Source organism: Loxodonta africana, chromosome 15, assembly GCF_030014295.1.
Source record: "Loxodonta africana isolate mLoxAfr1 chromosome 15, mLoxAfr1.hap2, whole genome shotgun sequence".
Taxonomy (NCBI): Eukaryota; Metazoa; Chordata; class Mammalia; order Proboscidea; family Elephantidae; genus Loxodonta; species Loxodonta africana.
In genome coordinates this window covers 79,580,880-79,594,802 of record NC_087356.1, presented here as the reverse complement: position 1 = coordinate 79,594,802, position 13,923 = coordinate 79,580,880, and positions in this window count along the sequence as shown.

Here is a 13,923-nt window from a genome sequence, read left to right as displayed (position 1 = left end):
GTGACGGCGTCCGGGAGTACTCCTACCGCCCACTGGGCCAGCGCACTTGGCGTTGTGACACAGGGACATAAGTTATATCACAATGTTACTACATCCTGGGGTGTCTGCACCAGGAATATGTAGTTAGCGGAGGAGAAACAAGATGTGAAACGTATGAAGCCAGAAGCGGAAGCTGTTGTTAGGTGCCATTGAGTTGACTTTCAACTCATAGCAATGCCGTGTGACGGAGTAGAACTGCCCCACGGGGTTTTCTAGGCTGTAATCTTCATGGAAAAAGATTGCCAGGACTTTCTCCCGAGAAGCTACTGGGAGAGGTCCAACCGCCAACCTTTTGGTTAGCAACCACACAGTTAACCATTGAGCCACCAGGGCTCCTTAGCCAGTAGCTAGTCTGTGTAAAATTGTGAGCAGAATAAATGTTGGGGGAAAAAAGCATTGTAAAGGTGTGTCAGGCATTTAATTAATAGATTAAGTTATTTATCTGGATTTTGTGGCATTTGTGGTACTTTTTAGTTTTTTAAAGATTTGTAATTTGTTGCAATTTTTTTAATCACCTTAAATAAATATTCACATTTTACCTCACAATTTTGGATTTTTTCTTAAAGAGGTCCCCCTAAATGGTGTAAGCTTCAGGGCCTACAAAACCTAACCCCACCCCAAGAGCTTTTCTAGGGTCACACTTAGTGGCTGAGCTGGGCCCAGGACCCAGATCTTCTGGCTACTGGCCCAGGGATCTTACAGTCTCTTGCCTCAGAAGTATAAGTCTGTGTATAAATTATGAATTCAGATACAGTGCTTTGAACACAAAAGGTATTTAAAAATTCCACAGCCCTTTGAAGAGATTTTCCTCCACGGCGAAGAGGAAGCCAAGGCCCAGGCTAACATGCCCATGGTAGCGATCTTGGATGCTGAACATCTTCTTCCTAGAAAATTGGTTATTTTACCATGGGCATGACCTGCCTGTCCACAAACCGGAGGGTCTTAGGGCTGGAAGACACCTTAGTGCTGCCCTAATCCCCCTACAGGAGTTCCAAGTGATGAAAATGGCTACTAAATGAAAGTTTGGAGGTTCAAACTCGCTCAGAGGCACCTCGGAAAAAGGCCTGCAGATCTGCTTCTAAAAGGTCACAGTTATGGAAACCCTATGGAGCAGTTCTACAGTCTCTCTATGGGACAATGTCCCTCCTGTCACTGAATGACTGAGATACTTCTCGAAGGCCAAGAGTCACCAGAAGACACAGTAAAGCCCTCCAGCCACTCTGAGCAGAGAAAGCTGCAGCCCAGAGATTCCACCTGCTGGAGGCCAAAGTCACAGAGCCAGAGTTGCCATAGCAGTGGGTGGGACACTGTTTGGGATAGGGAAGGTAAACAAAGACATTGTCTGGAGACAGGGGAAATACCAGCCCAACAGTCATAGAGGGGCGTTGCCTGAAGTTCTCCTGGCCCCATCTCCCACTCCACAGGCTCTCTCCACAACACCCCACCACGTAGACAGGCAGTAACTCGTTTTCTGATTAGATGCTCCCAGTGACAACAGGCTCCTTCCCCACATAGAAGTCTACCCTATTTTTACTATCTGTGATTGTGTGTGTAAGTTCTTTCCTTTGTTGAATCCAGATATGCCCCAGCCCTCTGGAGTTCACAAAATGTGCCAGCTTGCTGCCAGATGACAGCTTTTCAAATGTATGACAACAGCTACCACAGCCCCTCCCCACCAAGTCTTCCTTTTTCCAGGCTAAATATCCCAGTTCTGTCAACTACTTTTTTTCTGACATCATTTCCAGGCCCTTCCCTATCCTGTTCCCCCTTTTTGCACATACTCAACTTCGGCAGCGTATTTCTTAAAACAGAACGAAACTCAACACTTCTGATGAGGTCTGAGCCGTCCCACACATAAGAGCTATTACTCCCTCCATAAGTATCTGTCATGGATTGAATTGTGTCCCCAAAAAATACATGTCAAATTGATTAGGCAATGGTTCCCAGTATTGTGTGGTTGTCCTCCATTTTGTGATTGATATAATTTTCCTATATGTTGTAAATCCTAATCTCTGTCTGTGGTTAAAGAGGCAAGATTGGATTATGTTGAAGAGGGTTAGGGTGGGATATAACACCCTTGCTCAGGTCACATCCCTGATCCAACGCAAAGGGAGTTTCCCAGGGGAGTGGCCTACACCACCTTTTATGTTACAACAGATAAAAGGAAAGGGAAGTGAGCAGAGAGTAGGGGGATCTCATACCACCGAGAAAACAGCACCGAGAGCAAAGCATGTTCTTTGGACCCAGGGTTCCTGCAAGGAGAAGCTGCCAGACCAGGGGAAGATTGATGACAAGGTCCTTCCTCCAGATCCGACAGAGACAGAGGCTTCCCCAGGAGCCGATGCCCTGAATTTGGACTTCTAGCCTCCTAGATTGTGAGAGAATAAACTTCTGTTTGTTGAAGCCGTCCATTTTTGGTGTTCCTGTTATAGCAGCACTAGATGACTAAGACAGGATCTAACCTTCTCTTACTGTTGCCCAAGGTTTTATTGGCTTTTGGGGGCTAGGAGGCCAATAAAGCTGAGCCCTTTCCCATGAAATACTACTGAGCTGGTCTCTCCCACCCTGTAATCCTGATGTGGATTATTTGGGAGGGGTAGCGTGATCAGAATACCTTGTTTGTGGACTGTTGGACAATGAATGCAAGTACCACATTGGTCAGATGGCCTCACTTGTACACACTGGGTAAGATTCTCTTTGTCCTTTGAAGTCCTAGCTCAGCGCCAGTGGAGGGTGGCAGAACTTAGCTAAGAATTCGGGAATGAGGATCAAGAGGTCCAAATTTCAGGCCACAGTGGCATTGAAAGCCCAGTATTTTTACCAAATTTCACCATATTTTTAACAAGCTCAACTGAAGAAGTAAAGAGATCTAATACCATATTTCCCAGGTGTTTCTTTCATAAGAAAGTAATAGGTGGTATGCAAAAATGAACTAATTTATGATGAAATAGGTTTGGAAGACATTGGAATGACCAAACTTAAATGGGGCTCTCTTACTGCAGGACTCCTTAGAGCCCTTAATATGCTAATGAGCATCATGAGTCTCCAAATGGTGGGTATAGTATGAGGTATTTGGGGCCCCATTTTCTACTTCTGTTCCCAAAACTCTGTGTTCTCACTGTTGCTGACCACTGCCGCGCTTGACTCAGGGAAATTATATCTTGTCTGTTTAGTCATACTTTCAACAAAAGTGTCCCCAGTCCCCTTGCAAGCTGCTCGCTGCATTCCGTGGAGGTCCATCGTGGAGTCCCTGCCCTCAGGGAGCTCGCATTCCAGTAGGTAGGAAGAAATTTAAAGAGTAATACCACATTGTTGTCGAGCAGATTCCAACTCATAGCACCCTATAGGACAGAGTAGAACTGCCCCCATAGGGTTTCCAAGGAGTGGCTGGTGGATTCGAACTGCTGACCTTGTGGTTAGCAGCCCAGCTCTTAACCATTGTGCCACCAGAGCTTCAGAAGAGCAATATAGGGAGGTGCTTATGCTCAGAGACAAAAGATCAGAGTAGGCAGGGATCTGAGGGAGTATCTACTCCAAATGCTTTGTTTCACAGAGGAGGAAACAGTGGCGGGACAGATGAAAGAAATCCCAGGTCACACGGCCTGTAAGTGGCCAGGACTGGGCTCCTGACCTCCAGGCCTGCACTCCCTCCGCAGTGGTGTTCATATGCCAGCTTGTGTTGTCCTCTGTCCCTTGCCCACCCTCTGTGTCTGCCTTCACCATCACTCCATCCTCATCCAGGATGGTGCCTGTCCCAAGGTGCCAGTTAACTGGATGTGGTTGAGTTGATTCCAAATCCTGGTGACCCCATGCGTGTCAGACTAGAACTGTGCTCTACAGGACTTTCAATAGCTGATTTTTTGGAAGGAGATCATGAGGGCTTTCCTCCGAGGCACCTCTGAGTGGACTCAAACCTCCAACCTTTGGGTTGGCTGCTGAGCATGTTAACTGTCTGCACCACCCAGGATAGTTGTCCTGTGCCATTGAGTCAGTGTTTGACTCCTAGCGACCCCACGTCGTAGAATTGCCCTGTGGGTTTTCTTAGGCTGTAGTCTTTCAGAGAACAGAATCACCAGGCCTTTCTCCTGCAGAGCTGCCGGGCAGGCTTGAACAGCCAACCTTTCAGTTAGCAGCCAAGCACTTAACCACCAGGGCTCCTCCAGCTCAAGATAGGCCCTCAATAAGTATTTGTCAAATGAAGCTATGATGATGTGGTTGGGTTAGATGACTTTTAGGATCTCCTTTAGGGCTGAGATTGGATGAGTCTGTAAAGAGAGCTGTTTACCTCAGAGAAAGGTGTGGTTAGAGAAAACAAGGGAGGAAGTGAGCTGGGCAGGAATGAGGAGAATGTACAGCTAGAGGCGGGGCAGGAGGGAGGACATGCCAGGCTTCAGGAGAAGTACCTCCTGCAGGGCGTTCCAGGAACACCTAGCTCTGTGGTGTGCCTCTGCCCATCTGAGAAACCCTCACATCCTGCCACGTGGGGGTTCAGTGCTGCCTCTGCAAAGACTCATCAGTTAGAACCTTGGAGCTGAGCTGAACTGGCCAACGGTTGTCTGAATTAGCCAAAGTAGCTTCTTCTTTTGGCAAAGTAGAACCAAGCCAGTGACTCCTAACGAAAACAACTATTATAACTGAGCATTTGCTGTGTGCCCAGCACTATACTAAGGACTTTAGACACCTAATCATATTTAACCCTCAAAACAACCTATCAGACAGGAATGATTCCTATCACCTCCACTTTACAGATGATGAAACTGAGGCACAGAGAGGCTAAAAAACTTGTCCAATGTACACACAGAGAGCTATAAGTGTCAGAGCCAGGCTTTGAGTTCAGGCAGTCTGAGTTCAGGGTCTTCACTCGTCATGTTGTTATAGGTAGTGATGGTAGTAATGCTTCTGCTATTACATTTTTCAAAAGATTTTAATACGGAAAACGTCAAACATACACAAAAGTAGACAGGATAGTATGAGGAATCCCCATGGATCCGCCTCTCAGCTGCAACAATTATTGACTCAGGGCAATCTTATTTCCTCTATACCCCTCCATCACTGGGGATTATTTTGAAGCAAATCCCACGCGTTATACCATTCTATCCGCAGGTCTTTTCGTAAGCGCCTCTAAAAGATAAGGCTGAATCCTCAGTCTCAGTCACTACACTTTACGCCCTCCCAACTGAGAAAGAGCTTAGGCAGCCGTTCTTCCCCATTCCACCCTTAACACTCAAACCCCGATTCAGGCTAGCCACTTCCTGAGACACCCCAGCCCAGGGCCAAGGCTCTGCTCTAAAACCCTCCAGGTGCAGATTCAACCAGCTCACGTGACAGCCTGCCCCAAGCTCTCACCCTGCAGCCTGGCCAAGCTGCCCCTCTGAACCTCCTCAGGGTGTCTTGCTGTAGCTGAAGCCCCTCCACTGGTAGATCTCCTCTGGCAACGGGGAGAAACCGGAAAGGTGGTCTTCTGCTGGGTGGTCAAGTCCTTCTCGACCAGCCTGGACCTGGGCCACAACCCGGGCCCTGACCCTAATCTCAGTTCTACCTCAGGATGGTTTAGGGTGGTCTCTCCTGCCTGGAAGAGAACGGCTGCCCGCTTTGCCCAGTCTAAGAGCAGTAAATGTGGGGGAGATGGAGCAGACAGATCCTGGAGTCAGAAGTTCACTCTGTCTCTCCTGAGCGGGAAGGATCATGTCTCACTTTTATCTGTAAAAATGGGAACATAACCCCTATCTGGCAACGTGATTGTGAACGTCCAAGGGGATGGGCAAGTTTTCTGTGCAAACTTGGTTAGCTGGAGGAGGATGCAGTACCTGCCTTGGCCAGCAGGTGTCGCCCAAAGACTGAGTACCAGGAACCTTGGGGGAGGGGGAGGAATGAGGTGGATGGGGGCTACTCCAAGGAGAGGATTATCTTGCAGTATTCGATCAAGTTTGGTGAGTCTAATACTGGATTTGGGGGAAGTGGAAGAAAATTCAGCCTGTGGGATTTCTCCTTAGCAAAGTCTGCCTGGGTCTGACTGTACCCAGAGTTCAAAAGTAAAGCTGTGCAGCCTTCAAAGAGTGCTTACGGAAAGACCCCACAGCAAGACAGCACCAATATTTCCCCATTTTACAGATGAGGAACCCAAGACTTCAAGAATCAAGTGACTTGCTAAAGGTCATGAAACCACTAAATGATGGCGCTTGGACTCCAGTTTCAGTCTTCTAATTCCGTGTTCTGGCCACTCGGCTGAGGCTCGTCCCTAGAGGCCAAACCTTTGGGAGGAGACCTAGGGTTCAGGCTGTGTCTGCCCTTGCCCCTCTGGAAACGTGTCAAAGGTACAGGTGTTCCCAAAGACCCTGGTATGTGATCTGTTGTCCTCTGAGAGCTTCTCCCCTCTGAGTCTCAGATTCAGATGTTCAAGGAGGGGGTTGAACCAGATCAATGGCTTCTAAACATCACACACACACACACACACACACACACACACACACACACACACACACACACACGGAGGTGTGATGGAAGAGAGAGAACAGGAGAGAGCACGAGAAAGCCAGACCATCCCAGGCCACGGAATTCGACTAACCTAGGGTGGTTCCTGGAATCTGTATTTTGTCACATTTCCCAGGTCATTGGGGTATAAGGAGCTGAACGAGGGACTGGCATTTGGGAACCACCAGACTAGAAGATCTCCCACGGCTTTATATTTCTGTAGTTTCAGAAAAAATCGCCACTTAAGCTTGTCAAAACACCTAACACAGTGTCTGGCACCTAGTAGGTAGTCAGTAAGCATTTGTTGCATGAATGACTGAAAAAGCGCGTGACCACCTCACACAGTGAAAACCTTGGTTCACGTTGCTTCATCTCTCCCTTAAAACTCACTTCATGTTTCTGTAGCACTTCACCCTTACATTTCTTATTCACATACATGATCTCATTCAATCTCTTTAATGAGCTGGGTATTAGAACCCTCATTTTATGGATGAGAAAACTGAGGTTCGGAGACACCAAGGGACTTGCCAAATGGTGCCCAGTTAGTCAGTGGCAGAACCAGGCTGCAAATCCAAGCCTATTTGGTCATCCTCCTAGTGCCTTTTCCTCTGCACCATTGTTGCTTCATGTCATTTTCACCGAAAGGTTTGTAAGGAGGAAAAAGATCAGACCTGGAGGAAAGTGAGCCTTCCAGAACTGCTGGGGAATGCCTCAGACTCGGGGAGAGATGCCATCAGGAGCTTTCCAGGGACCAGGATCAGGAGAAATCTTGCCCACACAATGAGGGGGCTCAGTGCAGAGCTCCAGGGTGGGGGTGGACAGGTCGACCCAGGTGTCAGCTGTCACATCCACACTCCCTGGAGAGGGCAGTTGGGAAGGGCAGGATCCCGAGACCCCCTCATTCTGTCTGGCCCCTTGAGCGTGGCTCATGCTCTCTGGAGAGGCTGCTGCCTTGGCCCACCGCCCAGTATTCCTTTCCTGCCCTCTGTGGAAGCCTCCATTCCCAGGCCTCTGCGTGGAGAACCTGGTTGTTTGGCTCCCTCTAGTGCCACAGGGTAGGACGGTGGAGCCCAAGGCAGCTCTGCAGCCACAGCAATGTGGCCTCAGCCCATCAGATTCTCTACTATACAGGGCCCTGCCCTTTGCCCCAAGCTGCGTCTCACAAGAGAAGCAGGAGTCTAGACTTCTCTCCTGTCCCACGCTGTGTGCATGTCAGACTCTGAGAACTACTGGGAAAGATTACCAGTATCCTCCCACCCAGGTCCCTCATTCCCAGCAGAGGAGCCTGAGTTCCAGAGAGTGGACAGGACCTGCCCAAGGACCTACAGTGAGGGGGAGGGGAGTGGAGTAGAACCTCTACCTGGGCCTCCAGCTGCCAAGTCCACTTTTGCACTGGACCGTGCTCAGTCCTTCCTTGCTTCCTGGTTTGGTCTGCTCCTCTGCAATTCCACACCACTAGCAATACACACACATGCACACGCATACTCACTCACACACTCACACGCACACTATCACACATATACTTAGACATGCTCACTCACACACACACACATACTCAGACACACTCACTCACTCACACACACACTCCTCCCTAGATACACACCCCTCCAGCCCCTTCTAGGGTCCTCACATGCCCTTCCCCACCTGCCATGCTCCTGCACCTGGGTGAAACCTACAATTGAGAACCTTTTCTCACAAACACCCCCTGGCCTCAGCACAGACAGGAGCCATAGTCCCCTCCCACCAGTCTCAAGAGAAAGAGGGAGCCCATAGCCAGGCACCAGAGAACCCAGGGAGTGGGGCCTCCCCAAGGAAGGGCCAGGGCTGGTCCCTGTGGCTGCACCAGCCTCTCCCAGGGACCTGCCTGCCTGAGGGTGGACGCAGGGCACCTCTGTCTCTTGCCCTGTCTGAACGTTGTATCCTGAGACAAAAGTGTGTATGGACAGAACTTTCTCGAACATTAAGCCAAGGGAAAGGGGCTGAGATGCCTTGAAGGACCAGGGAAACGTAGCACCACCAAGTACTAGCTCTGAAAACGGCCTCAGAGATAATACTCATAACAGCCCCCATTCCCTGAGAACTGGTCAGGAGCAAGAACCCACACCAAGCATATTATTAATATTGCCCAGTCCTCATAAATTAGAACTTGTTTCTATGTTTGGGGGAACTGAGTTCATACTTCACAATCACATAGTTCATAATTGGCCAAGCTGGGGCTCAAATTCTGATCTTCTGAGGCCGCAATCATGAAGCCACGGAAGTAATGATGGCTGTCACTGGGCCAGGTCTCAGAGACCCCCATCTGAAGTGTGGATGCCCACCCACCACTACTCCGGCTCCCTGAGTGGGCTCCAGCCATCCAACCACACTCCTTGTCCCTAGGGAAGCAGGAGAGGCAGTGGGCCCAGCTGTCGGAAATGACCTTCATTCATTTGTCCCTCTAACCACCCCCAAACCAAACCAAACCCACAGCTGCTGAGTCGATTCCAACACATAGAGACCTATAGGGCAGAGTAGAACTACCCTGTGGGGTTTCCAAGGCCGTAAATCTTTATGGAAGCAGACTGCCACATCTTTCTCCCTCCTAGTCAGCCAGTCATGTGTTTATTCAACAAATATTTATTGAGCCGGAAGGGAGCTAGACACTGGTGCTAGGCGAGCAGTCAGATGCAAGCCCTGCTCTCCTGTGGCTGCAGACTGTGGGGCAGACAGACAGAAGGGTGATTAGCATCCAGGGAGCAAGTGCAGTCATCGCTGGACACGGTGTCGTCTGGCCGGTCAAGCACCTTCTCTAGCCTGGCACAGGGGTGTAGAGGGGTCGGTCAGGAAGGTCCAACCCAGCCCCTCACCACCCACATCCCATGGCTGGTGTCTAAGGCCAGAAGTCATTCCTTAATTTTTTTTTAATCTGTGTTGGGAGCATACGTTCCCTGGACAGGAGACCTGAAATATTATTTACTTGAGAGTGGAGGACACTTGGTTCCTGTGCAGGCTGGGCTTGGGACCTGCTCTGTTACTGATTGATAGGCCTTTCAGGAAACAAAGACCACCAGAGGGTTCGACACACTCCTGGCTTGGGGCCAAGCCAGCCTCATCTCCTTTGCTTTGTCAAGTGTGTCTTTGTGTCTGCCATCCTCACTTGCCAGGTGCCTCTGCTTTCATGACTAGGAGAAGTGAGTGTGTATTTTGTGGCGTGTGTGTGTTTGCGTACGCATGTGTGTGTGCACGTGCACGCACGCGCCTACCTTGCCTCTAAGGGCAGCTCTCCTGGGGGTCAGGAGGGACCAAGGGGATTAGCTGGACTTCTGCCAGATCCTCCTTCTCCAGAACTCTCTTGACTTTTAAGCTAAAGCCTGGAATTTTTGTCTTGTGTTTGTTTTGTCACCAAGTCAAATCTACAGACCTGGACTCTCCCAAGGTCACACGGCGGCCAAGGGCCAAGCCAGCAGTGACCTAGTTCTCCACCTGCTCTGCTGCCAAGCTGGTCTGTGCTGAGCAGAGACTCGTGCTCCAGCTTGGAACTTCCCCGTCTTCTACCTCACTTCTGCCCCACGCTTACCTGGGGAATTCCTTTTGGTGACACCAAAAAACTCTGAAGGGAAACAACAGTGAGAACATCTTGAAAAGGGAACCAGGTTTATTGATCTAGAGACAAATATAGGTTACAGGAGCAACTCCTGGGGTGGAGGGAGGGGGAGACGGGGCTACTCACTCAGGGTCAGAGCAGGCAGCCAAACCTGAAAAGTAAGTCTGCCAAATCAGGGTAGTAGATATCCAGGCCTTTCCTTCAAGGTGCCTCTGGGTAGACTCAGACCTCCAACCTTTTAATTAGCAGCTAAGTGTTAACCATTTGTACCACCTAGGGACTTCGGCATGGTGAGGCACAAATCCTCTCTGTGGTAACAGGAAATTTCAGGACATACTGAGGCCCAAGGGAACTTTCTAGAAATAGTGGCCCCTTTTCCAGCATTAGAGTACAGAGATATAGGAATGAAAGAAGTTAGGCTGCAGATATGAACTGGAAATCCAATCCAGGCTCTGACGTAGTCCTGTGCCGTCTTCGTGATCCTAAGTACACTCAAGTTCATTGCTGTGGCCACTGTGTATTTTGAGTGCCTTCCAACCTAGAGGGCTCATCTTCCAGCACTATAGCGGACAATATTCTCTTGTGATCCATAGGGTTTTCATTTTCATTGGCTAAATTTCAGAAGTAGACCAACAGGCCCTTCTTTGTATTTTTTCTTAGTCTAGAAGCTCTGCTGAAACCTGCCTACTGTAGGTGACCTTGCTGGTATTTGAAATACCCGCGGCGTAACTTCCAGCATCATAGCCGCGCTCCAGCCACTACAGCATGCCAAACTGACAGGCGGTGGTAGTCTAGTGTAGTGGTTCTCATTCAGTGGCCAGGCCACGTCCCAAATCAACTAAATCAGAATCTTGGGGGTGGGACCAGGCATCAGTATGTTTTTAAAGCTCCCGGGTGATTCCAAGGGTGAAAACCACTGCTCTAGGGCCAGAGTACCTGGATCTGAATCAGGGCTTTGAACCAGTTTGTTCAGGTTCAAACCCCTGCTGAGAATTTGCATTTCCATCCTAGATATACTAAGTCAAAATCTACGTTTCCACAAGGCCCCAAGGTGATTCTTATGTATAACTTCTGGGAACTTGTTAGAAATGCAAATTCTCAGCAGGGGTTCAAACCGGATTGAAAGCCCTGGTCACCCTGCTCAGCCACTTCCTCCTTAGGCAAGTTTGTACAGTTTCCTCAGCCTCTCAGCTCCTCAGCTTCCTCACCTGAAAAGTGGAGATGATACTAGCACCAACTTTACAGGGCTTCATGAAGACTGAATGAATTACTATATTACAAAGCACTTAGAACACAGCCTGGCATGTGGTAAGTGTTAAATACAGGCTACATAAGGAGGGACCAGTCCCTAGAGAAGGACATCATGCTTGGTAAAGCAGACGGTCAGCAAAAAAAGAGGAAGACCTTCAAGAAGATGGATTGACACAGCGCCTGAAACAATGGACTTAAGCATAACAATGATGTGAGCATGGCGAAGGACTGGGCAGTGTTTGGTTCTGTTGTGCATTGGGCCGCTCTGAGTCAGAAGTGACCCGGCGGCACCTAATGTATGTGTTAGCTGTTATTACTGCCCAGGATGTGCCACACGTTAAGGACCTTTGTTATCAGATCAAATTGAGAGTCATAATTTTCTTCCTGACATGTGTGGGGAACACAAGGCTGGGCAGACTGCAGGGGCTTAAAGAAAGCTTACACCACAAAGGCAAGAGTGAAGGATAAAGTAATGCTGCTAAAAACTAACCAACCAGCCAAACTCGTTGCCGTCGAGTGGATTCTGACCCATAGCAACCCTAGAGGACAAGGTAGAACTGCCCCATAGGGTTTCTAAGGAGCAGCTGGTGGGTTCAAACTGCTGACCTTTTGGTTAGTAGCCAAGCTCTTAACCACTGTACCACCAGGGCTCCTAGAAATACAACAGGAATACAGTCAGGCGAGGAGAGATGTAAAAAGAGGATGAGAAGAACTCAAGGATTTTCCAGGAAGCCAGGGCAGGGGCAGACCATTCCATAGACCCTCTCTTCCCTGCAAAGGGCTTGGGTCCCTGGGAGAGCCAAGATTGGTAATGCTCATTTGAAAGGAATTCAGAATAAGCCACAAGCTCCCTCTGGTGGAAATAGAGGGAATTGCACCCACCCCTCAGACAGTTTTCAAGGAGCACCTGGCGGATTTGAACTACTGACCCTTTGGTTAGCAGCTGTAGCACTTAACCACTATGCCACCAGGGTTTCCGAATTCTGGGTCTCAGACTAAGGCTGTTTTTGCTGCTGCTGTGTTGGTGGGGCAGTGATTAAGTGGTACAGCTGCTAACCAAGAGGTTGGCAGTTCGAATCCGCCAGGCACTCCTTGGAAACTCTATTGGGCAGTTCTACTATGTTCTATAGGGTCGCTATGAGTCAGAATCGACTCGTCGGCAGTGGGCTTGTTTTTTTGTTTGTTTTTTTTTTTGGTGTGATTAAGAGTTGTCGGAGCCCTGGTGGCACAGCGGTTAAGAGCTCGGCGGCTAACCAAAATTTCGGCAGTTTGAATCCACCAACCGCTCCTCTGTCTTATAGGGTCGCTATGAGAAGGAATTGACTGCAGGGCAAAAGGTTTTGGTCTTCCAATTACTTCCCAGCCTTGGTTGTTCTTCGTGACTCAAAACAAGTCTGAATTGCAGAAAATTCCAAATTGAAGTGAAAGTGCAGTGGGTCCCAGTTCATGTGGCCTTCCTGGAGAGGGAAGGGAGAGCAGTCACAGACTCAGAATGTCACTTGGACCAGCCATTTCCCATCCTGGCTGCTCCCCAGCATCACCTGGGAGCTTGTTAAGCACCAGCTTGTGTGAGCCCACCCCAAGACTCATATTCAATAGGTCTGGAGGGTCTCCAGAGTATCTGATTGTTTAAAAAGGGTCCCAGGCTCTTCAGAGTCTGCAACCTGATGAAGCCTCACCTTTCACTGAGGAGGGAATCAAAGAGCAGAGAGGGGAAGTGATCCATCCATGACCATTTTGCCTCCAGAGCAGCTGAAATTCCCCTTTGAGTATGGCATGCTCAGTGGGCTCTAAGAATAGAACATTCTAGAAGCATAACTCCTCTGCACTGCTCTTACTTCTCCCCAGACCCCCTTTTGGTTTACCTTGCAGCTGAATCCAAAAAGCTCCTGAAAGCCCCCCCTCTTCCATAGACCCCACCACCACCCCCGGCTGGGCCTGCCCCGTTCCTCTTTATTTCCCTCGCTGTCACGGACAGCCTCAAGTGCGTACCTCTGTCTCCTGTACAGAAACACTGAATTCTTTTTAGGGGTTGGCCTGCCACATTTTATTTGTCAGAACAGAATGTCACAAAGACCTGGGGGCTGAGTTGTAAGGACCCAGGTTTTCTCAGCCTGCCTCCTGATCTCTGAAGCTGCTTCCCCCGACCCCAGGCCTTCCCTCTTTTCCACAGGCAGGTGTGTGGGGTTTACACCTCCCCTGTCTGCCCTGGATGCCAATGCGTGCTTTGGGAACATGGCTCAGAGGAAGGGTCCAGGAGGGCTCTGGGTGGTGAGCTGGCTGCAACCAGGGTTGAGCAGCTGTTGTGGGAGCCCAGGGTCCAGATTCTAGTTCTGGCTCTGATACAGGCTAGATATGTAGCCTTGGACCAGTTGCTTCCTCTCTCGGTGCTCAGTGTCCTCTTCTGTAAAATGTTATTCCAGTTGTCATCATGATGACTCTGATTTGTGGCAACGCCGTGTGTGTGTCAGGGTTTTCAATGGCTGATTTTTTGGCGCCTCTGGGTGGACTTGAACCTCCAACCTTTTGGGTAGCAGCTGTGTGTGATTACCATTTGTACCACCCAGGGGCACCTC